The sequence below is a fragment of the Nomascus leucogenys genome, chromosome 2, assembly GCF_006542625.1.
Source record: "Nomascus leucogenys isolate Asia chromosome 2, Asia_NLE_v1, whole genome shotgun sequence".
Lineage (NCBI taxonomy): Eukaryota > Metazoa > Chordata > Mammalia > Primates > Hylobatidae > Nomascus > Nomascus leucogenys.
In genome coordinates this window covers 155,569,064-155,595,973 of record NC_044382.1, presented here as the reverse complement: position 1 = coordinate 155,595,973, position 26,910 = coordinate 155,569,064, and the positions used below count along the sequence as shown (strand labels likewise).

Here is a 26,910-nt window from a genome sequence, read left to right as displayed (position 1 = left end):
GGTGGAGTGGAATCCTGGGAAGAGAGTGGTTTGTAGGTTCAGTGCTACTGCCAGACCCCGTGCTAGATGAGTACCAGTTATGTTCCGTGTTTCTCACAAGAAACACGGAGGTGGCATCTGTTAGGGTCTGTCTTGGGGGTTGAATGAGGCGATGTGTGGAGAGCACAGAGTGGGCGTGCCTGGGTGTGTGATCACCATGGTGTGGCCAGTGGTGGCGATGGGAGGGGCAGCCACTCACCAGTTCGCTCTCTCTCCAGCCCATGCAGCCTGCCAGGACTCTTCCAGACACGGGATGTGTCGCTGAACAACACAGAGCTGATGCAGACATGTCGTAAAGATGTTGTCCATCCAGTCGCACGCACTGGCCAACTTGCTCGTATTTATCTTCTGTACTTTGCCTTTGCTGCCTGAGAGTTCTGTAAACAATTCTTAGTAAACAAAGAGGCAGGTTTTATTTGGAAACTCCTGGGAGAGGAGAGGATTTCACTGAATGCAAACGGGGGAAGGAGCAGATGTAAACCCTAGGCGTCCGGAAGCAGGGTTGAATCAGCAGCGCCTTGGTCTTAGGAAGAGGCTGAGATGGATAGGGTGAGTCCTGAGTGGCCATTTCTGTTTCTCCACCTGCGCACCCACTTCCAAGGCTTGCAGGGGCTTCCTTTGTGATGCAGGAGGAAGCACAGTGGGAAGAGGAGAGCACAGGCAGGGCTGACGAACATGATGATTCTCAGACAGAAACTGCGTAAGGTCATATGTAAGGAGCAAACTCCCTTTTGTCTTAAGGAAGAAATAGAATTCATGTTGGTGATGTTTCTTTTGTTACAGTGGCCGGCCATCAGGTTGCGTTAATGAAATGGAAAAGTAGTGTTTCAAGATAGGGGACAAGTCTAGCTGGGCGGGGACAGAGCCTGCAGTGTGGAATGCTTGCCAATCAGCCATTCATCCAAGGGGCGTTTGTTGACCTTTGTCCTTGTTAAAGGACAACGCACCTGCTGTGTACTAGAACGTCTGAGCCTGAGAGTTGAGAATCCCACGCTGCAGGGACGTTGCTGTTCTCTCAGAAGCTGTGTAGTCCCTTTGCTCCCCCAACCCCCATTTACATTCTGTTCATTGCATCTTAGATGTTGAGCTGTACAAATCATTGTGGGCTCACATTCTAAATTAAAAGAACAGTACACATTCAGGGACAGTGGTGTATTCTTATTTTTTTATTTTTATTTTTTGAGATGGAGTCTTGCTCTGTCGCCCAGGCTGTAATGCATTGGCACGATCTTGGCTCACTGCAAGCTCCGCCTCCTGGGTTCAAGTGATTCTCCTGCCTTAGCCTCCCGAGTAGCCGGGACTACAGGCGCTGGCCACCATGCCTGGCTAATTTTTGTATATTTAGTAGAGACGGGGTTTCACCATGTTGGCCAGGCTGGTCTCGAACTCCTGACTTCGTGATCCATCCACCTCAGCCTCCTAAAGTGCTGGGAATTACAGGCGTGGGCCACCATGCCTGGCCTGTGACATTGGTGTAATTTTTTTTTTTTTTTTTTTTTTTTGAGATGGAGTCTTGCTTTGTCACCCAGGCTGGACTGTAGTGGCACAGTCTCGGCTCACTGCAAGCTCCGCCTCCCGGGTTCACACCATTTTCCTGCCTCAGCCTCCCCAGCAGGTGGGACTACAGGCGCACACCGCCACGCCTGGCTAATTTTTTTGTATTTTTAGTAGAGACGGGGTTTCACCGTGTTAGCCAGGATGGTCTCGATCTCCTGACCTTCTGATCTGCCTGCCTTGGCCTCCCAAAGTGCTGGGATTATAGGCATGAGCCACCGTGCCCTGCCAAATAATTTTATTTTAATTAATTAATCTATTTTTTTGAGATGGAGTCTTGCTGTGCCACCCAGGCTGTAATGCAGTGGTACGATCTTGGCTCACTGCAACCTCTGCCTCCTGGGTTCAAGTGATTCTCCCACGTCAGCCTCCCAAGTAGCTGGGATTACAGGCACGCGCCACCGTGCCTGGCTAATTTTTGTGTTTTTATTAGAGATGGGGTTTCACCATGTTGGCCAGGCTGGTCTCAAACTGCTGACCTCAACCGATCCATCTGCCTTGGTCTCCCAAAGTGCTGGGATTAGACGCACTAGATTATTGAAGAATTTTAGACCTTTCGAACTAAAGAGTTTTTAAAAAATGTCAAATCAGTCCCCTTGTCTTATTTTCCCCCCTTAATAATTAAAAATAATCATTTTAGAAAAACCTGGCATCATATGATTACTAGACTTTTTTTCTTTTTTCTTTTTTTTCTTTTTTTTTGAGGCACACCCTGTCTCCCAGGCTGGAATGCCGTGGCACGATCTCAGCTCACTGCAACCTCTGCCTCCTGGGTTCAAGCAATTCTCCTGCCTGAGCCTCCTGAGCAGCTGGGACTACAGGCATGCACCACCACACCCAGCTAATTTTTTTGTATTTATTGTAGAGATGGGGTTTCACCGCGTTGGCCAGGCTGGTCTCAAACTCCTGACCTCAAGTGATCCTCCTGCCTTGGCCTCCTAAACTGCTGTGATTACAGGAGTGAGCCACCACTCCGGCCCCTAGACATTTCAATTATGTCTTTTCTACCCTCAAAAAAGTTTTAAGAAAAACTTGTATAGTTCTGTAAGTTGTAGTATGGAAGAGGTTTACAATTCCATGTAGATTTTTGGATCACTTTTGAAAAAAGGCAGTTGGAATTCTGATAGTTACTGCACTGAATCATCAGGTCACCTTGGGGGGTGTTGCTGTCATAAAGACACTGTGTTTTTTCATCCATGAATATTGGATTTTTTCCCCCTACTTATTTAGGTCTTCAGTTTCTTTCAACAGTGCTTTGTGGTTACAGAATACGAGTTTTACACTTCTTTGTCAAATTTGTTGCTAAATATTCTTTTTGATGCTGTTTTCAATGGAAATGTTTCCTTTATCTTTTTCAGATTGTTCATTGCTTGTGTATGATGATGATACAGCTGATTTTTGTATATTGATCTTGTATCATGCAGCTCTGCTGAATTCATTGACTGACTGACTGAAGACCTTGTTGCATACCAAGGGATGGTTCTTCTTGGAGTTGTATCTGATTCTGAGGTTCCTACTTGGCAAAAGACAGGCTGGTAACAGGTGTCCTGATGTCTACCACCCTTGGATTATTCATTTTGTAGAAACAGAACAGATGAGTGTTGTGAGATGTCACAAATAACTAAGCGATTGTTGAGTAGGAGCTTCACACTGAAGTGAAACAGCCGCTTCCCGGATTTCTCTGTCTTCTCTGTTTCCCAGTGTCCATGACGCTGATCATAAAATGGTGAGGCCAACTGTGAGCTCCAGAGACAAGTAGATCACAATATATTCATATTTTCTTTTGAGTTTTGCCATTAGAGTGTGATGCTGATTTGGAATTCTGTGGGTTTACTAAGAGCTAGAAATAAATTGGTCATCTATATGCCTGATTTAGGCTTTCTGAAAGGTTGGTCTTATGTCTTCGTTGGTCAGGATTTCAGATTTGTGTGTGTGTGTGTGTGTGTGTGTGTGTGTGTGTGTGTGTGTGTGATGTTTAAGTGACCATCAGAGCCTCTCGTTCCCTATCAAGGCTTGTTTTACTGAAGCCAAGCAGGGAGTTGGCGTTTGTTGCTCAGGGAGTTTGTGAACTCAGCTGGCGCTGGTTGGGGTGTTGTGGAGCCGGGCCTCCTGCGGTGGGGAGGCAGGTATTGCACAGTCCAGCACTGTCCTTCCTCCACCTTCTCCTGTGTGTTATTGGGGCTGTTCTCACTGTTGGCTTTTGTGTCACTTTCTCTAGTTTGATTTCATGCCTTTGTCCTCCTCTAATTTTCAGGTATTTCCCAGTTTCTGATCTACAGCTTCCTTTTTTTTTTTCATTAAAGCTGCGTGTCTGTTTACTTTCAAACACGAATTGTTTTTGCCATTCCCCTGGATCCGGTGAGGAAGGGAAGGTTCTGGCAGGAGTCGGATGCCTTCTCTGAGGACTGAAGGTTCTCCTGCCTTCCATCGTTGGCTTTTGTTCTTTAGCAAAGGAGTTTGATTCCTATCAGGGCAGACATTATGGAAAGGGAAGAACAGTTGTGTGAAATCATTCCCTCTTGTTCTCATTCTGCATTCATCCACTTTGCACCTTATTCTGCTAAATGGTAGAAAGAGAATTGTTTAGGAACATTAATTTTGTTTCCTGTTTCATTTTTTCCTGTAGTAAAAAGAAACATTTGCACTGAAGAAGGAAGCCTGGTTTTCCTTCTAGCTCCTCCTCACGCTCACTTCAGTTCTGAAGTTTGCTTAGTTGCCTTTATTCTTTGGAGCCTTCTCTTTCACTTTAAATCAGAGAAAACGAAACAAATAGCACCCCACCCTTAAAAAAGAAACACCAAAAACAGGAAACAAATAACTGCACCTTCTCTGTCCCCAGCCCGAAAAAACAAAATAACTGCGCACCTTCTCCGCCCCCAGCCTGAAAAACACGAAATAACCGCGCACCTTCTCTGCTCTCAGCCCGAAGAAACGAAGGAGACCGAGGCCAGGAGAATGGCTTGATCAGAGCGGATAGGTGACCTGTCCGCACCAGCTGGCCTTGGGATTGTGGGGCTCCTGGCACCATTGTGGGAGTGGAATCCAATTGGCTGTGTCTTTTTTTTTACTGAGAACTAAAATGAGATGAGGCTGGATTGTAGGTCTTTAGTGTTCCGTTTAAGTGCTCTAAAGTTACATTGTAAGGAGATTTTTAAGCCATAGTAATAGCAGATGCATGTTCATGTTTTCCATTTCCAGCTTCAAGACTGGTCGTGGTGAAGAGTGTGGGCTCTGGAGCCAGCCAGCCTGGTTTCAAGTCTTGGCCCCGCCATTTAAAATGTGACCTTGAGTAAATTTCTCACACTTCTAGGGCCTCAGTTTTCTCATCTGCAAAGGGGAGATAATGATACCTACTTTGTGGGATTATTGTGAGGATAAAGTGAGTTGATACTAGATAAAACCATATGAAATTGTCAATATTGGACTCTTTCTTTTTTGGACTTTTTTTTTTTTTTTTTTTTTTTTAATAATTTGAGCTTGTGTTTTGTTTTGTTTTTTTTTTGGAGACGGAGTCTCACTCTGTCGCCCATGCTGGAGTGCAATGGCGCGATCTCGGCTCACTGCAGGCTCCGCCGCCCGGGGTTCACGCCATTCTCCTGCCTCAGCCTCTCCGAGTAGCTGGGACTACAGGCGCCCGCCACCACGCCCGGCTAATTTTTTGTATTTTTAGTAGAGACGGGATTTCACCGTGGTCTTGATCTCCTGACCTCATGATCCGCCTGCCTCGGCCTCCCAAAGTGCTGGGATTACAAGCGTGAGCCACCGCGCCCGGCCTGAGCTTGTGTTTTCACTTACAGTTGTAAGAAATCCTTGAGAGCCCCTTGTACACTTCGGCCAGTCTCCTCTCCTCTTTGAATGGTAACAGATTGGAGAACGGCGGCGTTAACAGAACGTCACAGCCAGGATGTGGACACGGTATCGCTGACCAGTCTTAACTCAGGTTGCCTGAGGTTTACTTGTATGTGTGTGTTAAAGAGAGATTGAGTTCTGTGCGTGTTCACCACTGGGGGCTCCCGTCCCTGCCTTGTTGCGCTACTGAATAGTTCCACAATCTCAAGGATCTGCCGTTTGCCCTTTTCTAGCCACATTTGCCCCTTCCAGCCCATCTCCCCACCCTGGTCCCTAACCCCTGAGAACCACTAATTTGTCCTCCATTTTTAAAATTTGTCATAAGAGTGTCATATAAATGGAATCGTAGAAATGTAGCCTTTTCGATTGGCCTTTTTGCTCAGCGAAATGTTTGCTCTTTTTTGCTGCTGAGTGGTCTCATGGTGTGGGTGGACGTACCTTATTTATCTATCACCCATGGTGAGAAACACACATTCACCCGTCCACACCCAAAGACTGGGGTTGGAGACACACGGAACAGTGGAAGCAAGACTTTTTTCTTTCTGTCTTTTTTTTTTTTTTTTTTTTTTTGAGACAGAGTTTTGCTCTTGTCACCCAGCCTGGAGTGCAGAGGTACGATCTTGGCTCACTGCAACCTCCGCTTCCTGGGTTCAAGCGATTCTCCTGCTTCAGTCTCCCGTGTAGTGGGATTACAGGCGTGCGCCACCACGCCTGGCTAATTTTGTATTTTTAGTAGAGACTGGGTTTCTCCATGTTGGCCAGGTTGGTCTGGAACTCCCAACCTCAGGTGATCCGCCTGACTCAGCCTCCCAAAGTGCTGGCATTACAGGCATGAGCCGCTGCACCCAGCCAGGAAGCAAGATTCTTAATGGCAGTCTTGCAAGATCAGGTGCCTGGTAGGCAGGCACACCCGGGGCAGTCACAGCAGGTAGTTTATCTCCTCGCATGCAAGTCCCTCCCCCAGTTCCTCATTGGTCGAGCACTATGGGCTTACAATCTTCCTGGAGGTCACCTGAGTTTCATTATCCCCCTTACAGGGTTGTACCCCGTCCCCTTACCCGCTTAAGTTTTGATTTCCTAATACCGAAACTTTCTTCCCATTTATGGGCTGACCCCTCCTCTACATTTTGTTCGCTTGTTGACCTTCTAGGTGCATGAGCCGTGCGGTTTGTTACATCCGCAGGCTGGCTGCCATTGCGTAGATTTATAATGCCTGGAAAATGGACCATTTGAAACGTTTTCTTACACCATCGAAGCACATCTGGGCTGATTCCAGTTTCTGTTGCTTATGAATAAAACAGCCATGAACAACTGAGTGGGGGTTATTGGACCGTTTTTGACCTCTAGTAATGGTGGGCTCACATGTCTGAGTCGAGTTGGGTCAGGTGCTGAGTGCCTGCTGCTGCAGGCACCACCCTGTCCTTTCAGGTTAACTCTAACCACACATCTCATGCCTTCTCTGTGCATGTATTTGAAGTTACTGAAAAAGTATTTATCAGGAAAGCCAGAGCTCTGCACTAGTCTCTTAAAACCCATCCGTATGCTCCTGTACTCACAGCGTTTCATGAAAGGAATGCACTGCGGCTGTTCTGTGGGAAGTAGGGAAAAGGCAGACCTGGCCCTGAGACAGGCTGGTGTGACTGCCGTTCGGAGCCCAGGGTTAATGGTGCTGGTTAGTCAGCCAGTGTCGGGGGCAGATGCCCATCATCAGTGGCTCCCCTGTGGACCCTCCCACTCAGCCTAACGCAAATGAATATCATTGTTTGCATAAGGTCATGATTGAAAAAGTGCTCTGGCTAACAGCATTTTGAGACCAAGGCCAGTGTAGGGACCTGTCTTTGCTAACATGGACACCTGGGCTCTGAGGGTGTTGGGAAGTTGGCTCACGGGAGGGAGCTGAGGGGCCTGAGCTCACAGCTGTGAAACCAGCGTGGCCCTTGGTTATCTGAAGGAACAGCGGTGTGGGGCAGCCACAGGCCTCATGGTTTTTCTTTGCTGTCAGTTGGAGTTAGTCAGTGTGGATAGAAAGAATTGCTCATCTTAGTGGATTGAAGACTGTAGATTTCCTGATTGAAAAAGGTGACTATTGATGTGCTTTGATATAAAGAAAGAAAAAAAGAAAAAAGTGATTAAAGTGGGAGTGAATTAAACATTAATACAGTTGTGTCAGTCAAAGTCGCCTAAAACTTGTGATTCTCTTAGGGGAGAAAAGGGAGACTGTAATAAAAACATTAGCAATCTTGAACTTCCGTTCCTTTCCAAAAATAAGCATCAGGTCTGCCCAGCTTCCTTCCCAGGGAGGCTGTGATTCTGTTTTGGATGGTGCTTGTGGCCGTGACTGTTTGTCGAGAGCAGTGAGTAAAGCAGCTCTCATGCAGCAAAGTGAGGGGAGAGCCCAGGATGTTGGAAGAAGTGGGGTGCGATTGGGTCAGCGCGAATATCGTGTTATTACTTGACATTTTGAAAAGCGTGTTTATCACTGACCCATAGTCGCACCTGTTAGTGGAGTCCGGTAGGATGCCTCCGTCCATGGATGCCTTGTTTACCGATGAGACCAGGGTGGTTACTGTATCCATCGCCTCAGATACCACTTCTTTTTGGTGATAACATCCAAGATCCTTTTTTTTTTTTTAAATTGCTTTTTTTAGAAGAAAAATTCTGTAAAAAAATTCTTTTAATGGTTTGGATATTCTTAGGGTCTCAGTCGCTCGCCCAGGTGGAGTGCAGTGGTGCCACCTTAACTCACTGCAGCCTTGAGCTTCTGTGCTGAAGTGATCCTCCCACCTCGGCCTCTGAAAGTTCTGGGATTATAGGTTTGGCCTAGAGCTCTTTCTTCATATGTAACTTTAACTTTTTACCCGTTTTCTGTATTAAATAATTTTCTTTCCCCATCCCTAATGTGGCAGCTAGCGCATTAAAGGAGTTGATGACAGTAAGGAGTCCAGAGTAATAAGAGAACTTTAAAACCTTGCATTGCCCGCCATTCAGAGAGAACCGCCATTAGTATTCAAAATATCTCCTGGGTTTTCTAACACGGAATGTATGTAGCCGACTCCTCAGCACCTCTGTTATCATCTTGTCCTGTTGCCATTTCCATAGGTGGAAGCAGTTCCCTGATGTTTTATCTGGATTCTGGTTTTGGTTACCCCACCCCCACCCCCACCCCCAGACATGGACGGGTGATGTTCCCATCCCTGACTCCCTGACTCCGTCATCACACACTGACCCTTCATGTCTCAGCCCCGCCTCCACACATGGATGGGTGATGGTCCCATCCCTGACTCCCTGACTCCGTCATCACACACTGACCCTTCATGTCTCAGCCCCGCCTCCAGACATGGACGGGTGATGGTCCCATCCCTGACTCCCTGACTCTGTAATCACACACTGACCCTTCATGTGTCAGCCCTGCCTCCAGACATGGACGGGTGATGGTCCCATCCCTGACTCCCTGACTCCGTCATCACACACTGACCCTTCATGTGTCAGCCCTGCCTCCAGACATGGACGGGTGATGGTCCCATCCCTGACTCCCTGACTCCGTCATCACACACTGACCCTTCATGTGTCAGCCCCGCCTCCAGACATGGACGGGTGATGGTCCCATCCCTGACTCCCTGACTCCGTCATCACACACTGACCCTTCATGTGTCAGCCCCGCCTCCAGACATGGACGGGTGATGGTCCCATCCCTGACTGCCTGACTCCGTCATCACACACTGACCCTTCGTGTCTCCATGGTCTCTGTCTGCACTCGGCCTCCACAGACCTGTTGATTCCTGATTTGCTGTAGGCAGGAGCTGGCAGTAAGAAGTGTAGCCTGGTGCTTTTCTGTTTGACAACATAGCTTGTTTATAGTGTGGTGGTGGTTTTGATGTGAACATGTGTTCTAAATGAAGCTTTTTTTCATGCCTTAGAAAATTTCTTTACTTTGGAGGCTGAGGTGGGAGGACCCCTTGGGCCCAGGAGGTTGAGGCCACAGTGAGCTGTGTTTTCACCACTCCATTCCCAGCCTGGGCAACACATTGAGACCCTGTCTCTTAAAAAAAATCTGTAATGTTTATTCCAGATATTTTAGAGGCTCTGGATTGGTATTGTCTTCCAGAAATAATGGGATCGGTTACTGAGATTGTCTCTCAGTCAGAAAGAAAAGACCTTTAGACCAGAATTTTCTCTTCCCAACTTGCTTTTCATACCCTGTGGGATCCTAAGACAACAGAAAACTGAGTTTTGTTTCACTTTTAACTGATTCTTTCACTTTCACCTGATTTGGGCCCAGTTTCTTCATACGTGGGAAACAGCAGCTGCATTAAAGCAGCAGTTCTCACCGGTGTGTTTTGCCCTTTAGCGGACATCGTCTGGAGACATTTTTGGTTGCCAGGATTTGCTGGGTGGCCTTACTGGCATCTAGAAGACCGATGCTGCTCAACTCTGTTGCGCGCTGAACCCAAATGCCAGTGGCACTGAGCTTGCAAATTGTTGGACTCATGACGCTTTGAGTGCTCTCAGGACTCTGGAGGTCGATGCTGGGGTTCCTCGCTGGCTTCCTGCTGCTGATGCTCTTCCCCTCTCTGAGCTCTTTTACAGAAAGCTTCTTGGCACACTTGCTGCTTTTCACTGAAACCAGGATGTGTGGTGACTAGAAGCTGCGTATTCACATTTATTTTTATCGATTGATGGATTGAGGCTGCTGTGCAGTCGTGTGAGTAGCTCCGGCTACAGGCGGATGCCACCATGCCCAGCTAATTTTTTGAATTTTTTATAGAGATGGGGACTGGCCGTGTTGCCCAGGCTGGTCTCCAACTTCTGGGCTCAAGCAATCCGCCTGCCTCAGCCTCCTGAAGTGCTGCGATTACAGGCGTGAGCCAGTGCACCCATCACACACTTACTTTTAATGGTCCTTGAGGTTAATGGCAGCTTTGAACAATCCTGTCCAGGAGTGTAAGGAGAAAAAACCTCACTCCATCTTCCAGGAGTGTAAGGAGGAAAAACCTCACTCCATCTTTGCAAAACGCACGTGCCATGAGTGTTGCTCAGGAAACACGCGATTCGCTCGGATGCTAAGTGCAGAGCCGGGGAACCCTGCACCAGCAAGCCCTGTCCTGGGAGCTGCCTTCAATCCTGTATGTGCTTCCCTCCCTGGTTCTGCACATGGAAGTGTTTGGAGTTAGAGGAGAGCCTGATGTTTGGATGGGACTGAAGTAACATGGGTATAGATTTTTTTTTTTCCCCATTTAGACGGGTTTGTTTTATTCTTGGAGTCCCCAGAGCTCTTCAGGGAGATTATATAGTTGTATTCAGCTGCCTTTTTTTTTTTTTTTTTAAAAGACGAGTTTTGCTCTGTCACCCAGACTGGAGTGCGGTGGCGCAGTCTCGGCTTACTGCAACCTTCGCCTCCCAGATTCAAGTGATTCACCTGCCCCAGCCTCCCAAGTAGTTGGGGTTACAGGCCCAAGCCACCACACCTGGTTAATTTTTTGTATTTTCAGTAGAGACGGGGTTTTGCCCTGTTGGCCAGGCTGGTCTTGAACTCATGGCCTCAAGTGATCCGCCCACCTCGGCCTCCCAAAGTGCTGGGATTATAGGCGTGAGCCACTGTGCATGACCTTATTCAGCTTTTTGAAAAATTGTACTGCAGTATAATCTTTTCCTCTTAAAATACTCAGTGGAAATGAAAACCACCTTATCTTTTTTTGCACCTTTATGTAGTTTAAAACTTAATATGCTTCTTAAACTTAAAATTAGTCTTTTAAGGCCGGGCACGGTGGCTCACGACTGTAATCCCAACACTTTGAAAGGCCGAAGTGGGCAGAACACCTGAGGTCAGGAGTTCCAGACCAGCCAGGGGTGGGTGGCGAGCGTCTGTAATCCCAGCTACTCGGGAGGCTGAGACAGGAGAATCGCTTGAACCCAGGAGGGGAGGTGGAGGTTGCAGTGAGCTGAGATCACGCCACTGCACTCCAGCCTGGGGGACAAGAGTGAAGCTCTGTCTCAAAAAAAAAAAAGCCTTTTAAAAACTTAGCTTACTGGTAATGTTTTGTTTCTGTGTCGAGATTGCCCACTTGGGTTATTTGGTTTCTTACGTATAAAAAGCCCCAGAGCCTCTAAAATCTGGTTTTATGGTGATTTCACAAGATTGTATCAGTGTCATTTACTCTTTTTTGTACTGGACTTTGGATTTACCTTTAAGTTGTTGCAATTGCTGCATTTTGACGTAAAAGTATTTGATGAATGAAGTAAGTTTTGGCCTTGGCACAGTGACCAGGAGCTGAGCAGTGGGTTATGGGAGAGGAAGGGTGATGGAATAAACCGTGTGGACCAAATGGAGGGAGACGAGAGCTATGAAAGAACTGAGGCTGAAATTATTATTGACATGAGCTAATCTCACTCTCTTGTTTCAGAATATATACAGCCCTGCTCTGGGACACACCTCCATTGGATTTAAAAGACAGTCCTCGTCAGCACTGACTTTCGGCTATGGAATCGGTAAATATTCACTGCATTCTCTATCAATTTATGTTTTTGTCATTGATTTGTAAAAATAAGTATCAAAATAATGCATGAGTGTCCAGGTTGGTTTTCTTGGACTTGATAGAGTTTTGTCAAAATGTTTTGAATTTTGTTCTGGATTTCACTTAAGAGTGTTTTCAGAGTGGTAACAGGTAAGCTTTTTTGGATTAATGAATGGGATCCTTGGTGTCACAGTGAGAAGAAATCTGCTGAAAAATTAAATAGGTTGTTAATAGCCAATAAAAAAGTTTGTTTCCTCTCATCCTCCTTTAATTTTCCTCATCCTCAGATGGTCTGGAGATGACTGAGACCCCCACCCTGTGCTGTGTGTTGTGTGCTCTGAGCATGTTGTGTTAACAGTTTGCATGAGGATTCTGTATCCTGGGGGCTGTTCTGCTCTTGCTAGGATCCTGGTGGTCTCGCCGGGTTGTCCTGTGTTTCTGGGCATGGTGCTGCTGCTGAACCCTCTAGATGGCTATTCTGGCTTTTTCTAGGAGCTGGAGACCAGTGTGTATGGTTGGCAGGTAAGGAGTGGGAGCCTGGTTCGCCAGCCCTTGACTCCTTGCCTCCTCCTGGGAGTGACTGGCATGTTTTTTGAGAGGAGCGGCAGCAGTCTCCATGAAGACTTTGGCCTTGGCTCTGACCAAGCACGTGTCGCTGTAGGGCAGAGTCCTTCCTCCTTCCGGAGACGCATCGTGACTGGCAGGTTATTTTCTCTGATACGTGGATTGATAGCAGTTGAAGAGAACACTTGGCTAATTTAAATTTTCATATTTTGGGCAGGTCTGAGTCATGGTTTTAAAGTGAACAGTCCGAAAATACATCATCTGTTTTGTGTTGTTACTCCTAGCAAACATGAAAGAACCTTTCCTGCAACTTCTTTCCGGAGCTTCATAGTTTGGTGTATCTGTCCTTTATCTCAGTCACCTGGAGTCAGGCCGCTTTAAAACACACCTGACTGCTTTCTTTCATATGACTGAATTGTTTCCTTGGAAATAGAGGTGAGGTTTGAAGGAAAGGGAATCTGAGATATCCTTGAAAATAGGTCTAGAATTGTCTTCTCTCAATCTGCGGGATGGTTCGTAGTTAGAACGAAGCCAGCCTGGGTAGTGGGCATGTTCGTGATCAGGTGAGATGTTTTTCAAGATCTGGAGGTGGACTGAGCCTGGTTGTGATAAAAGGGGTGCCATGGAGGGGCCAGGTACGTGGGAAAAGGGCAGCGATGAGGGAGCACCCCACACCCCAGGGTCTGAGCTGTGCCTCTTTGTGAAAAGGATACTGCTGACCTTAATGTATGACAAGGAAAAGCAAAATACTGCATTTTCTTTCTTTTTTTAATTTTAATTTTAATTTTTTGTGGAAACAGAGTCTTGTTACGTTGTCCAGGCCTGTCTTGAACCCCTGCTCTCAAGCAATCCTCCTGCCTCACCCTCCCAAAGTGCTGGGATTACAGGTGTGAGCCACCACACCTGGCCAAAGTGCTGCTTACTAGTGTGAAAAATAAAATTATTAATCAGCAATTAGTGGCCAGGCACAGTGGCTCACGCCTGTAACCCCAGCACTTTGAGATGTCAAGGCGGGTGGATCACTTGAGGCCAGGAGTTCCAGACCAGCCTGGCCAACATGGTGAAACCCCATCTCTATTAAAAATGTAAATATTAGCCGGGCATGGTGGCGAATGCCTGTGATCCCAGCTAGTTGGGAGGCTGAGGCAGGAGCGTTGCTTGAACTGGGAGGTGGAGGTTTCAGTACACTGTGCTCCAGCCTGGGTGACAGAGCAAGAGTCTGTCTCTGGAAAAAAAAAAAATATTGATGGATTCAAAATACAGGCTTCTGTGATTAAAGGGGAACAAACTGTCGGCAACTCTGCTGACAGGACCTGGAATTAATTGGCCTACTTGTCTAGCACTCTAGTGCGTTGAGAACAACAGATGCACTGATACTTAGGTTCGATGGCCCAGCAAATGTCGGCATTTTTGACCATGCCACAGTAATAATCTAAGGTGTTTAATGCCATTCGTCACTTCTGTGAACTATAGATCCTCAGTATTGATTTTGCCTTTTGTTTGTCTGTGGTGGTTGCATTGAATACGAGGAACGCTCTTAGCATGGGGTCTGTTGTGACCTCCCACCAGGGAGGCTGCAGTGTTGCCACAGAGAGGCCCCCTTGAGCAGAGGGTGGGTGCAGTGTGACCCGAGGCGCCGTGACCCACATGGGCATGTGAGGGCCTCCTGAGGACCTCGCTGAGGCTGGTTCACCATGGTTTTTTTTTTTTTGAGGCAGAGTCTCGCTCTGCTGCGCAGGGCCTGGAGTGGAGTGGTGCGATCTCGGCTCACTGCAACCTCCGCCTCCCAGATTCAAGAGATTCTCCTACCTCAGCCTCCCGAGTAGTTGGGATTGCAGGTACCCACCACCACGCCCGGCTGATTTTTGTGTTTTTAGTAGGATAGGGTTTCACTGTGTTGGCCAGGCTGGTCTTGAATGCCTGTTCTCCATTGTTTTATCTGGCATTAAAATGCAGGGTTTAAAAAAAAGAGTAGCTGGCCAGGTGCAGTCGTTCCCGCCTGTAATCCCAGCACTTTGGGAGGAAGGGGTGGGTAGATCACTTGAGCTCAGGAGTGCGAGACCAGCCTGAGGAACGTGACGAGACCCCATCTCTACAAAAAATAAAAAAATTAGCCAGGCATGGTGGCATGTGCCTGTGGTCTCAGCTACTTGGGGAGGCTGAGCGGGGAGGAAGGATCACTTGAGCCTAGGGGGTTGAGGCTGCAGTGAGCTATGATCACACCACTGCACTCCAGCCTGGGCCTCAGGGTGAGACCCTGTCCCAAATGAAGAAGAAGAATAATTTTACGGGTTCTCTAATATTTTTGATTTTGGTGTTTGTGTCGTTCCTGTGTTTCACTTTGATTCTTTGGGGTGGAATGTGAGCAGTTTAGAAGAGATCCACAGTCGCTTCTTCAGTACATGCTGCTGTGCTCTTTTCTCCCATCTGGGCATGACTTAGGTGCCCAGCTTGGATGGATTCTAGGCTGGTCCTGCCCTGAGGTGGGGCCAGGTGTGGCCGCAGTGACACAGGGTCCCCGACAGCCTGTGTGTGGTGGGCTGACGGGTGCTAGCTCTGTGACCCTGGCCCCTGCCTTCCACTCTCCGAGCCTCAGTATCCTACCCAGGACAGTGGTCACGGTCATATCTACTGTAAAGACTTCCTTAGAGATTAAATAACACTTTACAGAAATAAAACTGCCTGAAAATAGAGGCTTTAAAACAACTTTAGTTTGTAAATTGTTTCTCCAGTATAAAAGTAGTTGAAGCTGACATCTTTCTTGGCAAAACAGAAGGGTTAGTCCTCTCAGGCGGTGCGGCTGTGTGGTCCCCGATGACCCCAGCACGCGGTTCCCGGTGAGTGTGGCCGTGAGCGACAGCAGGCTGCTGACCCTAACAACATGTGGGTGTTCCATTTATGCTTGCTGTGAAATGGGGCTTTCAAATTACATTTCCAAAAAAGTGGGGGTTTTGAAAGTGGTTTGTTAATGATAACAAAGGCGGTGTTGTTCCTATTAAGAGAAGCTTGGACTTAATGTTTTGCATTTTTAATTGACATCTCTATTTAAGATAGAAAAGTAATCAGGTTCCGTCTTGCTGAAATGTTGAACTTGTAAGGCGGGTGCGATCGTGCGCCGCAGTGTACCCGAGTGCGCAGTCTGAGCAGCTGTGCCTACGGCCGGCATCCTTGAGGGTGTGCAGGCCCGTGGTGGTGGCTGGGCTGAAAGTCTGCTCAGCCAGAGCCGAGCCCCCTCCACTTGCTGTTGGTGTGCTGGGGTCCCTGTCTGGGTGGCCAGGTTGGAGGTGGGGAGGGGCAGGGCTGCTGTATTTGGTACCACCCTCCTGCCTCCTCCCAATCTGGCCTTGAAAGCAGAGAGAGGCTCTTCCTGGGCAGGCCACTCTGCACCGTAGGGCATTGGAGGGGTGCAGAGTCTCCCTGGCACCCTCACCCCCTGGGGTGCTTGTCGGCTGTGAGATGCCGTTGCTGCTACACTCTTGGGGCTGTTTCTGTGTCCTGCCGTAGAGTGCTCCGGGGGTTCCTGGAGGCTGCTGACAGCCACAGGACTAGGTTTGCAGGCCTGTAAGGGATTTGTAGGTGCCATTGTGAGTTTACTTCCATTTTCTTTCTTTCTTTTTTTTTTTTGAGACGGAGTCTGGCTATCGCCCAGGCTGGAGTGCAGTGGCGCGACCTCGGCGCACTGCAAGCTCTGCCTCCTGGGTTCACACCATTCTCCTGCTTCAGCCTCCCGAGTAGCTGGGACTACAGGCGCCCGCCACCACGCCCGGATAATTTTTTGTATTTTTAGTAGAGATGGGGTTTCATCGTGTTAGCCGGGATGGTCTTGATCTCCTGACCTCGTGATCTGCCCACCTCGGCATCCCAAAGTGCTGAGATTACAGGCGTGAGCCATCGCGCCCGGCCCACTTCTATTTTCAACATAAGTTTTTGTTAGGATTTAGAAACAGGTAACACCATACTTCCATTATTATCAAAGAAACGTGTAGTAATTATGCCAAGATAAATAACTGCATTGTTTAGTAGAATCAGTTTTTATTTTAGAGTTCTGAGGAATTATCTGTGGCTAGGCCTCTTTAAACTGCAATAACTTATAGAAGATGCTGTGTCATTTAAGTTAGACTTGTTCATGTGAAAATGGGCACTTGTGGCTGAGCGGCGCCCCCTCCTGCTCCCTCCCCCTCCAGGCTCTGGTTCATGGGCAGAGAGTCCCAGGGCCTGGGGGAGGGTTTGGAACATTGGAGCTCCCCATTGGGAGCTCTGGCTGTCAGCTGTTTTCCCGCATGTGTGCTTTTAGCCGGAATGTGTCTCTGGGTGCTGGGACCTCTGCTGACCTGTGACCTCTGCTGTCCTCTGTCCTCTGCTGACCTGGGAGGCATGGAGCGGTCCTGCTGGGGGACTGAGAATGGCTTTTTGTTTGTTGGTTATAATATTGCGGTTATTTTATTTCTTTTGTTAGCTACAGTGATTCTCATGGGGCCAGTGTTTTATTTTTTTAATACCATCATTTTTTACAGCTGGCTTAAGGGAATGTTTTCCTCTGTTTTTGTATCTGAGGGTGAAAAACATTTTGCCTGGATCTAGCATAAGAGTACTCAGTAAGTTCTGTTTAAATTGAAGTGAACTTTATGGATGGAAAAACAGCAATGTACCTTTTTCCTGTCCCGCTGTTTCTTCCTGTAGCAAATGGGGTAAGGGCTCTGCGTGTCTTAACACATCATTGCCACCAGAAGGCCCATTTACAACTTGCTTAGATTTTGGTGGGAAGAAGAGGAAGGTAGGAGGAAGGAGATGGAGGGTCCAGTGTGGCCTGAGCACCCCAGTGCCTGGCTGAGGGGAGGGATGGGGCACGGCCAGGAGACTCTGGGAGGCATCTTCGTTACTGGCCATTGGATTCCTCAAATTCTGCTGAGAGTTCTAGTCTCTTTTTCCCCCACTCTAGGATAAGGATCTTAATTATTTATTTGTGTTGTCCGTTGGGAAAAATGACTTGGGATGTACTTACTGTCAAGAAGGGGATAGTGGTGGGTTCCAAATGTAAACTGGCCAGGCACCATGAGATGGTGTCTGTAATCCCAGCACTCTAGGAGGCTGATGTGGGAGGATTGCCTGAGGTCAGGAGTTCGAGACCAGCCTGGGCAACGTGGCAAGACCCTGTCTCTCCAAAAGATACAAAAATTACCCAGGTGTGGTTGTGCGTGCCTGTTGTCATAGCTACTCAGGAAGTTGAGGTGGGAGGATCTCTTGAGCACGGGAGGCAGAGGTTGTAGTGAGCTATGATCACACCGCTGCACTCCAACTCTAGGTGACAGAAGGATTAGAAGAAAAAGAAAAAAGGAAGAAATGCAGACCATCTCGACAGCAAGATGTGTAGCGTCTGGCCCAGCCAGGGCAGCCTGCTCTTCTTCCTGTGCAGTCGAGGTTTCCCACCACTTGTGTGCAGGGATTCTGAAGGCAGTGCTGGCTGCTGGCACAGGGCTGCAAGTTTGAAAGAGACGTAGAGCAAAAAGGTCCCTGGGCCCCCGTGGTGGCACCAGCACACACGAGAGATGTGGTGGAGGGCACCATCATGGAGGCGTGGCCCTGGGTGTGGACAAGCAGCGTGGGCCCAAGCCCCTGTGCTGCTGCCTCCTGCCCTGGCCGCCCCTCCCTCTGCAGGCAGCTTCAGGGTCCCGCCTCCTGCCCTGGCCGCCCCTCTCTCTGCAGGCAGCTTCAGGGTCCCGCCTCCTGCCCTGGCCGCCCCTCCCTCTGCAGGCAGCTTCAGGGTCCCGCCTCCTGCCCTGGCCGCCGCTCTCTCTGCAGGCAGCTTCAGGGTCCCGCCTCCTGCCCTGGCCGCCCCTCTCTCTGCAGGCAGCTTCAGGGTCCGCCACCTGCCCTGGCCGCCCCTCTCTCTGCAGGCAGCTTCAGGGTCCTGCCTCCTGCCCTGGCCGCCCCTCTCTCTGCAGGCAGCTTCAGGGTCCTGCCTCCTGCCCTGGCAGCCCCTCTCTCTGCAGGCAGCTTTCAGGAAAGCGCGTGTGGAGGCCGGGCAGCCTGAACATGTTGACTTTGGCAGCAGGAGCCGCCCGGCTCTGCTTACTGTGTGGCGCAGTACATAAGGCTCTGTGTAGAACACGTGCTCATGCACATGTGGTTTCTGTCTCGCCCTGGCCACGGTTGGCCACTCCCCACCCCCTTCTGTGAAGCTTCCCATGAGCTCAGAGGGCTCTCTGCCTGGGCATGGGAAAAATAAGGGAAATGAGAAGCGAGGGTTCTTTGTAAATCCAAGGATGCTTTTATAGCTTTTGGTATTGTTGACGTTTTGCTAAATGGATGATTTGTTTATTAGGAAAAATAAAACTGAGATTCTTGTTCATATCTGAAGGTGACAGCACGTCAGCAGAATAGCAGCCGCTTTAGAGACCTGCATGTGTCTGGAGGGCAGAACCAGAGCAGTAAGCAGAGGGCAGAGGGTGGCCTTTGTAGCCCAGGGGCAGGTGTTTCCCTTCCGAGGCTCTGCCTGGTTCCTGATGGCTTCAGCTCTGCAGGGCGTCTTAGTCTGGTCTGAGGGCCGAGACCATCACTCCCAACACCAGTGTCTGTGAGTCTTTTTCTGTTTATTCTCTCCATTTCCTGGGTACAGTCAGCCTTTGTTTAAAATTTGTTCTTGCTTGTTTTCTGTTAGTGGGAAAAGTTTCTAAATATCAAATCCTGGTGGCTTAGTAACTACAGCTTTTGGGGTTGGGCTTGGTGATGATTTTGTGAGGCTTTAGGTGACGCTCAAAGGGCCGTACCCACCGGGTTGGCGTCTGTGAGGTACCTGTTCCGTGTGAAATTCTGCCCTGTAGCTGAACAGCAAACTGTGTTTTAAATTTAGATTGAGGCCGGGCACGGTGGCTCACGGCTGTAATCCCACTATTTTGGGAGGCCGAGGCGGGCGGATCACGAGGTCAGGAGATCGAGACCATCCTGGCTAACACGGTGAAACCCCGTCTCTACTAAAAAATACAAAAAATTAGCTGGGCGTGGTGGCAGGCGCCTGTAGTCCCAGTTACTCGGGAGGCTGAGGCAGGAGAATGGCGTGAACCTGGGAGGCGGAAATTGCAGTGAGCTGAGATCGCGCCACTGCAATCCAGCCTGGGCGACCGAGCGAGACTCCATCTCAAAAAAAAAAATAAATAAATAAATAAATAAATAAATAAATAAATAAATTTAGATTGAAATTGACAAGTGAGCAGAAAGATGCCAGTTTAGATGTGATCAGGTTTTGTTAAAGAAATCCTATAAAATGCCACGATATTTTGGTCTAGTAATACTGTATTCTAAACTTTAGTGTTATAGTGGAAACTTTTAATAACACAACAACCAGTTTTCGTGTGTGTGTGTGTGTCTGTGTGTGTGTGTGTTTTGGTACAGACAGGATCTTGCTATGTTGCTCAGACTGGCCTGGAACTCCTGGCCTTAAGCAGTCCTTCCTCCTCTGCCCCCCAAAGCTGTGTGATTACAGGCGTGAGCCATGGCACCCAGCCTTTCCTGCTCTTTTGAAAAGCTGGCTGTCTTGCTCATCTCCCTCACCCCTGTATGTTTTTGTGCTGTGGGCAGGGCCGTGACATGCCCAAGACGACCCACGGGAAACCCTGGCTACAACCCACAGAGAAAGAATGGACTAAGGATGGGGCAGGCCTTCCCACCCCACCCCTGTTGATAGCTGGATCTTGAACAGAGTTGTATTGGTGGCTACGGGTGCTAGAACCTGTGGGGGTTTGAGCTTTTTTGTAGCCTAGTGAGTTATTCTAACACCAGGACTTGGTCTGAGTCCTGTGGAGATGGGTGGAATTGCTGAGGGAAGCTGTCATCAGGTGTGTGAGCTCATCTCATTTCCTCAGACTGTCGGCTTCACCTAAAAAATCTGTTTTCTGCTCTTTAAGGGGCCTGATACCTGGCCCCAGGGCTCACTGGCCTGGGCCGCCAGCTTCCCTTGGCTGCTCTGGCCTTTGTGCAGGTGGTTTTTCTGAATTCTCTGCTGTGGCTGTGGCTCTTTTTGGTTTTGCTCCCAGAGGCAGGGTTGGGGCGGCCTTTTCTGTACTCCTCCTGCTTTTAGAAACCGCACTGCACAGCAGCCTGTTCACTTGTGTTTCCCAGTAACTCCTAAGGTCTGTGAGAGGCACATGCTTTGCTAGATATCTTCACTTATGTTCTCTTTTTTTTCCTACAAAATCCCAGAAAATTGCATTTTCCTTATTTTTATCACAAGAGTAATGTAGGCCTCAAAAGATGTTTAGGAAGTAGGGTTTGAATTCAGGGTTCCACGGCTGATCAGTGAAGTCAGTGAGTGAGTCCCGGGGATGCTGAGGCCAGAGGCGGTTGTATTAGCGCTGGACTCTAGGGAGGGTGAACATGGTTCCTTTTTGGCTTGGGGCCGGGGCCCTGCTGGCAGGAAATGCTGGGAAGGGCCTGGGGAGGCAGCCCTGTGTTGCTGAGGCTTCCTGGTTTCATCTCATTGTCTCTTTCTTTAAACCTCTGGCCATATCATCTATTAATCTTTTCCTTTTAATTTTTTTTCTTTTTACCCGTGTTCCTTATATAAAAATGAGTCTTTTTTTGTCAGTCCTTTTCAGTCCTTTCCTTAAGATGCTGATGTTCCTTGTGTGCCTTCTTAGGTCATTCTTTTCTGTCTGCATGTTCTTTTTTTTTTTTTTTTTTTTTTCTTTTTGAGACGGGGTTTCACTCTTGTTGCCAAGACTGGAGTGCAGTGGTGCATCTCAATTCACTGCATCCTCCGCCTCCGGGGTTCAAGGGATTCTCCAGCCTCAGCCTCCTGAGTACCTGGGATTATAGACGCCTACCACCATGTCCGGCTAATTTTTTGTGTTTTTAGTAGAGACAGGGTTTCATCATATTGTCCAGGCTGGTCTCGAACTCCTGACCTCAAGTGATCTGCTCCTTCTTCCCCTGGCCTCCCAAAGTGCTGGGATTATTCTTGCTGGAGCTAAGTTGGGATTGACTGCAGTGCATCCTTTGTGAGGAGCGCTGGGGGGAAGGTGTGAGGGATTTGACCCCTGAGCACCAGGGTCTGGCTGGAAGGAGGAGCTTCGTGGACAGGCCTTGAGGACGCTTTGGTGCATTTCCTGAATTGTCCCTGTGAGAACATGCCTTACCTGCAGCAGTCAGGAAGGCTGATAGGAAAGCTACCCGGAAAGCTGGGCATGGCGGCTCAGGCCTGTAATCCCAGCACTTTGGGAGGCTGAGGCGGGAGGATTGCTGCAACCCAGGAGTTCGAGACCAGCCTGGACAACATAGTGAGAACCCTGTCTCTACCAAAAAAAATAAATGAGCCAGGTGTGGTGTCATGTGCCTGTAGTCACAGCTACTTGGGGAAGCCGAGGTGGGAGGATCACCTGAGCCCAGGAGGTCGAGGCTACGGTGAGCTAAGATCATACCATTGCCCTCCAGCCTGCGTGACAGAGCCAGAACTTGTCTCAAAAACAGTTTACCCGTGTGACTAGAGGAGCTGTTTTGCAAATGTGCCCTACAGAATACAGTCATGCCCCATGTAATGCCATTTTGTTCCACAACAGACCGCATACGTGGTACCTCCTTCCATAAGATTTTTTATTTATTTATTTTTTTGAGATGGAGTCTTGCTTTGTCGCCCGGGCTGGAGTGCAGTGGCGTGATCTCCACTCACCGCAGCCTTGGTTCCACCGTGAGACCAGGTTAACTGGTGTGGGCAGTTGTCCTGTGAGAGCGTGTGACGAGGCGTCGGGCTGTGTCGTGGGCCATGGCCCTGGTGGGATGGGCAAGGAGAAGTTATTAGATGTTTCTTTTTCGAAGTCTGATTTCAGTTCTATTTAAAACAACAAACTACATTTATGGTGGTCTGTGGACGCGATGTTTGTCCACGAGTTCACTTTACTGTAAAGGAAAGAACATCAACCAAGAGTCAACAGTGTGATTTACGATGATTCTTTTATTGTGTAGTACATTCAGCCTCGAGGTGGCATTTGGATCCATCCTCAGAATGACCTTGCGAGGTAGGCGTGGCTGAGCACATGGCCACCTGTGCCTGTCCCTGCCTGTTCTCCAGGCTTCACCTCTGTGTGCTTGTAGGAGGGTTGAACATGCCACTTTGTGGCGTCGAGTTTCTCACCCTCAGGATCCATAGTAGTGACTGCGTCTGTCTTCTCTTGACCCAGGCATTAGCCTGACAGAATGCTGGTAACTTTGCTGGTCAACAGCGTTTTCAAAAGCAGCTTTTCCTTGTCTTCCCTTTACCCCATACCCTTCAAACTGATGGCTCATTTTCTGGAGGACACCAGAAGAACAAAATAATATTTTGTGGCTATTAATCCTTTAAAAGCAGAGGAAAATTTTTCCTAGCAGGAGACATAATAGGGTTGTACCTTTTCAGTGTTTTCAGTGAAGGCAATTTTTTCATGCCCTTTGATTAAAATGTGCTCCTTCCTGCACTTCCATTTTCCTTAGTTCCACAGATGTTGATGTTCTCAGAGTCTTTGCTGGTGATTTAGTGCCTTGGTGAGGGTGGATAGGAGACTAGAACAGGGTTCTGCAGTAGCCCAAACTGGGCTTCCCCTCTCAGCCCCATGCTGCCTGAGGCTGGTGGGTCGAGCCACCTGAGGGCTGTGCCCATGACTGTCTGTTGGTGCTGAGAGGACTCCTGGTTCTTCACAAACATGTGCCTGGCTAGCAGCTTATGTGGTGCGGCATTTGCTCTGACAGTTTGTTGTAGTTTGGAATTTTAGTTATAAGTTTGCCGTGTTCTGAGTCTCTTGCATTCTTTCACCCTATTTTAGTTTTATAATCTTGCTACTTTCTGTGCCCTGTAATATAAAGATGTGTTGTTGTTTTGCTTTTTTAAGAGACAAGTCTTGATCTGTTGACCAGGCTGGGGTGCAGTCATGGCTTACTGCAGCCTCAACTCTTGGACTGCAGTGATGCCTCTTCCTCAGCCTTCCGAGTAGCTGGGACTCCAGACGCTTGTCACCACACCCGCCTAATTTTTTATTTTTATTTTTTTAGAGGTGAGCTTGCTCTGTTGCCCGGATTGGCCTCAAACTTCTGGCCTCAAAGTCATCTTCCTGCCTCACCCTCTTGAGTAGCTGTGATTAAAGGCATGTGCTATTGTGCTCACCTGAAGAAGTGTTTTGAAACCCCTTCCCTAGGAGGCAGCAGGGTTTTTATGTAAGTGGTATCTGGTCTTTGTCTGTTTGGGGGTGTACTTTTTTTTTAAGCTGCTGTCATTGCCCAGTCGTAGTTGAGCATGTGTCCAGTTGCTTTATGTGTGGGCTTCCTGGGGGTGCTCTCCCGGAGCGCGGGGCCTCGCTTACTGAGAAACTTCCTCGGGACTTGGGTTCCCTGCTCTGCCCTCACCTGCCTGTGCTCTGCTCCTCCCTATCCTCAGACGGATGAGCTTCTCCATGTTCTTCCATGTGGTGCTGGGACCAGTCAGGAGGGGCCAGTCAGGAGTGGGGAGCAGGCTACACAGGATTGCTCACAACATGTGCGTGGCTGGTGTGAGTGAGTGCGCATCAGATACTTCCTGTCAGTGCCCGTAAAGCAGAAGAGAGGGAGCGGATCAGGCCCTAGGGAGTGCGGGGTGCACCTGCCAACAGGAAGTTTCTCTGTAGTGTTTTACCTGAAACCGCGAGGGCACGTCACTGTGAGTGGTTGATGATGTGTCCATGCGCAGTGATGACAGTAGCGTTCCAGGCCACCCACCACCACGCAGTTGAGTGACGTTAGTGGTGTTGGGCACCTCCTAGGGCAGTGCCTACGTGGAGCCTGGTGTTTGATGGTGGGGCTGAGGTGACTGGCCTTGCTCTAGGGCTGGAGCCCAGGCGGAAAGGGGTCTCCACTGGAAGGCTAGGGTGCCTGCTTTGTCGGGAGCGGCGCAGTGCTGGCCCTGACTGGGCTCCTTCCCCCGGGAGAGCCTGGATAGTCTGCAGGCCCCACCCTGCCCACCTCCTCCCGCAGTGCCACCCCCACCAACCTCATTCCGCAGAGCCCCCCCTCACCTCACCCTGCAGAGCCCCCGCCCTCTCTCCTAACCGCGCAGAGCCGCCTCCTCACCTCCTCCCCCAGAGCCACCCCCTTCACCTTACCCCACAGGGCTGCCCCCCCCCCACCACCACCCACAGCTCATTCAAGGCTTGAACTCCCAGGCTCAACCAGTCCTCCCACCTCAGCCTCCGGAGTAGCTGGGACTCCACTGGTGTGCGCCACCCTACCCAGCCAATTTTTAAATGTTTTTCTAGAGGCCGGGTCTCCCTGTCATTCCCAGGACGCTCTTGAACTCTTGGAGTCAAGTCATCTTCCCGCCTCGGCTTCCTCATGTGTTAGATACAGGCTGAGCTACTACCTACATTTAGATTGTCGTGCCTACCAATTTAAATAAGCGCTTAATCCCAGATACCTTATTGTGGCTTGTTAAGGTTAGGAGTTCATGTGAACTGTACATTAGTATCACTGAGACAAGCCTCATTCTTTCTACAAAGAACTGGCATAAGTCTAAGTGTAGGCACCCAGAGATAATTGGCTCCACTTTTCGCCTGCCTTTGTTGGAAGGGCTGTGCTTTCATGCAGTGAACTGTAGGTCGTCATCCTCACTCTCAAAGTTACACAGATTTAGTGCCTTATGGAAAAATCAGGGTTTCCATTAAAGAGGTCCATGGACAGAGAGTGAAACTTGGTGTGGGAGTCTCCTGGGGCTGCCGTGAGAAATCACCACAGACCAGGAGCCTCCACAGCAAGGATCTGTTCTCCCACGGCTCTGAGACCAAGCTGTCTGCAAGGCCGGTTCCTTCCGGGGTGCTGGAGGGGTGGAGGATGGGCATCTGCTCCAGGCCTGTCTCCAGGTTCTGGGGGATGGGGGCAATCTCTGCTGTGCCCAGGCTTGTGGGCACGTCACCACGATCTCTGCCTCCATCTTCACCCAGCGTTCTCCCTATGTGCACATCTCAGTGTCCACACCTGCCCTTTCTAGAAGGAAACTAGTCCTGTGGGGTGAGGGCCCACCCTAGCGATCTCACCTTGATCATCTACAAGACCCTGTTTCCCAGGAAGGCCGTCGTCTGTGGTGTTGGGGGCTAGGACTTCAACATAGTATTCTTGGGGGACACATTTCAACCTATAACACCAGTAAATAAAGCATAGAGAAGAAAGTAAAAATCGCCTGTAATCCTACCACCCAAGATAAAACATCTAAAAACATCTAAATCTAAAATGTTGAATATATCATGTACTTTTTACACAATAAGGATTACTCTGGATATAAGGCTTCACATTCTGCATTTTAAAGCTTAGCATTAATTTCCCTTCATCCCAACATGATACTTAGTGGCTGCATAATCAAGAGAGAAATTTAATACCAGACGCAGTGGCTTATGCTGTAATCCCAGCACTTTTGGAGGCCCAGGTGTGCGGATCACAAGGTCAGGAGTTCGAGACCAGCCTGGCTAACATGGTGAAACCCTCTCTCTACTAAAAATCCAAATGTTAGCCGGGCATGGTGGCGGCCGTCTTGGGAGGCTGAGGCAGGAGAATTGCTTGAACTTCGGAGGCGGAGGTTGCAGTGAGTCGAGATCGCATCATTGCACTCCAGCCTGAGCAGCAGAACAAGACTCCGTCTGGGGAGGCAGAGGGCCGGGGGGAAAGAGAGAAATATATAACGTTACTGAGAAAACTGGAGGGCCAGCGTGTTGTGGATTTGTCCACCTGCATGCGAGGATTCCCTTTCCATCTTGGTCTTGGGTGCCATGCCAGGCAGCAACGGGGCAGACGGGAGACGTGTTTGTGAACCTGAGGAGGGCGGAGCCTGTGAGAGGGTGTCTGTAGAGGTTGGAGGGGCGTCAGGCGTCAAAGGTATGTGCAGCTGGTCCAGGTGGCTGCAAGGGTTCCCGTCAGATGACCAGCCTCCAGCACAGGGAAGCCTGGGGCAGCAGATGACCGGCTTCCAGCACAGGGAAGCCTGGGGCAGCAGATGACTGGCCCCCAGCACAGGGAAGCCTGGGGCAGCAGATGACCAGCCTCCAGCACAGGGAAGCCTGGGGCAGCAGATGACTGGCCCCCAGCACAGGGAAGCCTGGGGCAGAGGCTGCCCTCTCTTGTGTCACTCAGCTTACTCTGCTTCTTGGTCCTGGTGCACTGGACCTCTCTGTGCTTTGGGAGCCGACTCTGTGCTGTCTGAATCCAAGCCCTGTGCTCTGGGACCATTTTGTCTTTCTGACAGTATGGTCACTTTAAAAAAGTAGACTTTATTTTTTATATTAGCTTTAGGTTCACAGCAAAATAGGACATAAATTACGGAGGGTTCCCCTGCACCCCCGGGCTCAGCATCCCCACAAGAGCGACTGTTTGTTATAGCCGCGACCTCCCGGGACACAGCATCATCACCCACAGG

The 26,910-nt window shown here is 49.2% G+C and overlaps 1 protein-coding gene across 4 annotated transcripts in view; it reads left to right on the top strand.

Annotated features, from left to right (window-relative positions):
- The window catches only part of ANKRD11 (ankyrin repeat domain 11), a 216,165-nt gene that overhangs the window by 60,255 nt on the left and 129,000 nt on the right, over nucleotides 1-26,910 (top strand). For all 4 annotated transcript variants that reach the window (XM_030820504.1, XM_030820518.1, XM_030820497.1 and 1 more), the window contains exon 2: nucleotides 11,844-11,928. The gene's annotated coding sequence lies outside the window, so the exon portion shown is untranslated. The remainder of the gene's footprint in view (nucleotides 1-11,843; nucleotides 11,929-26,910) is intronic.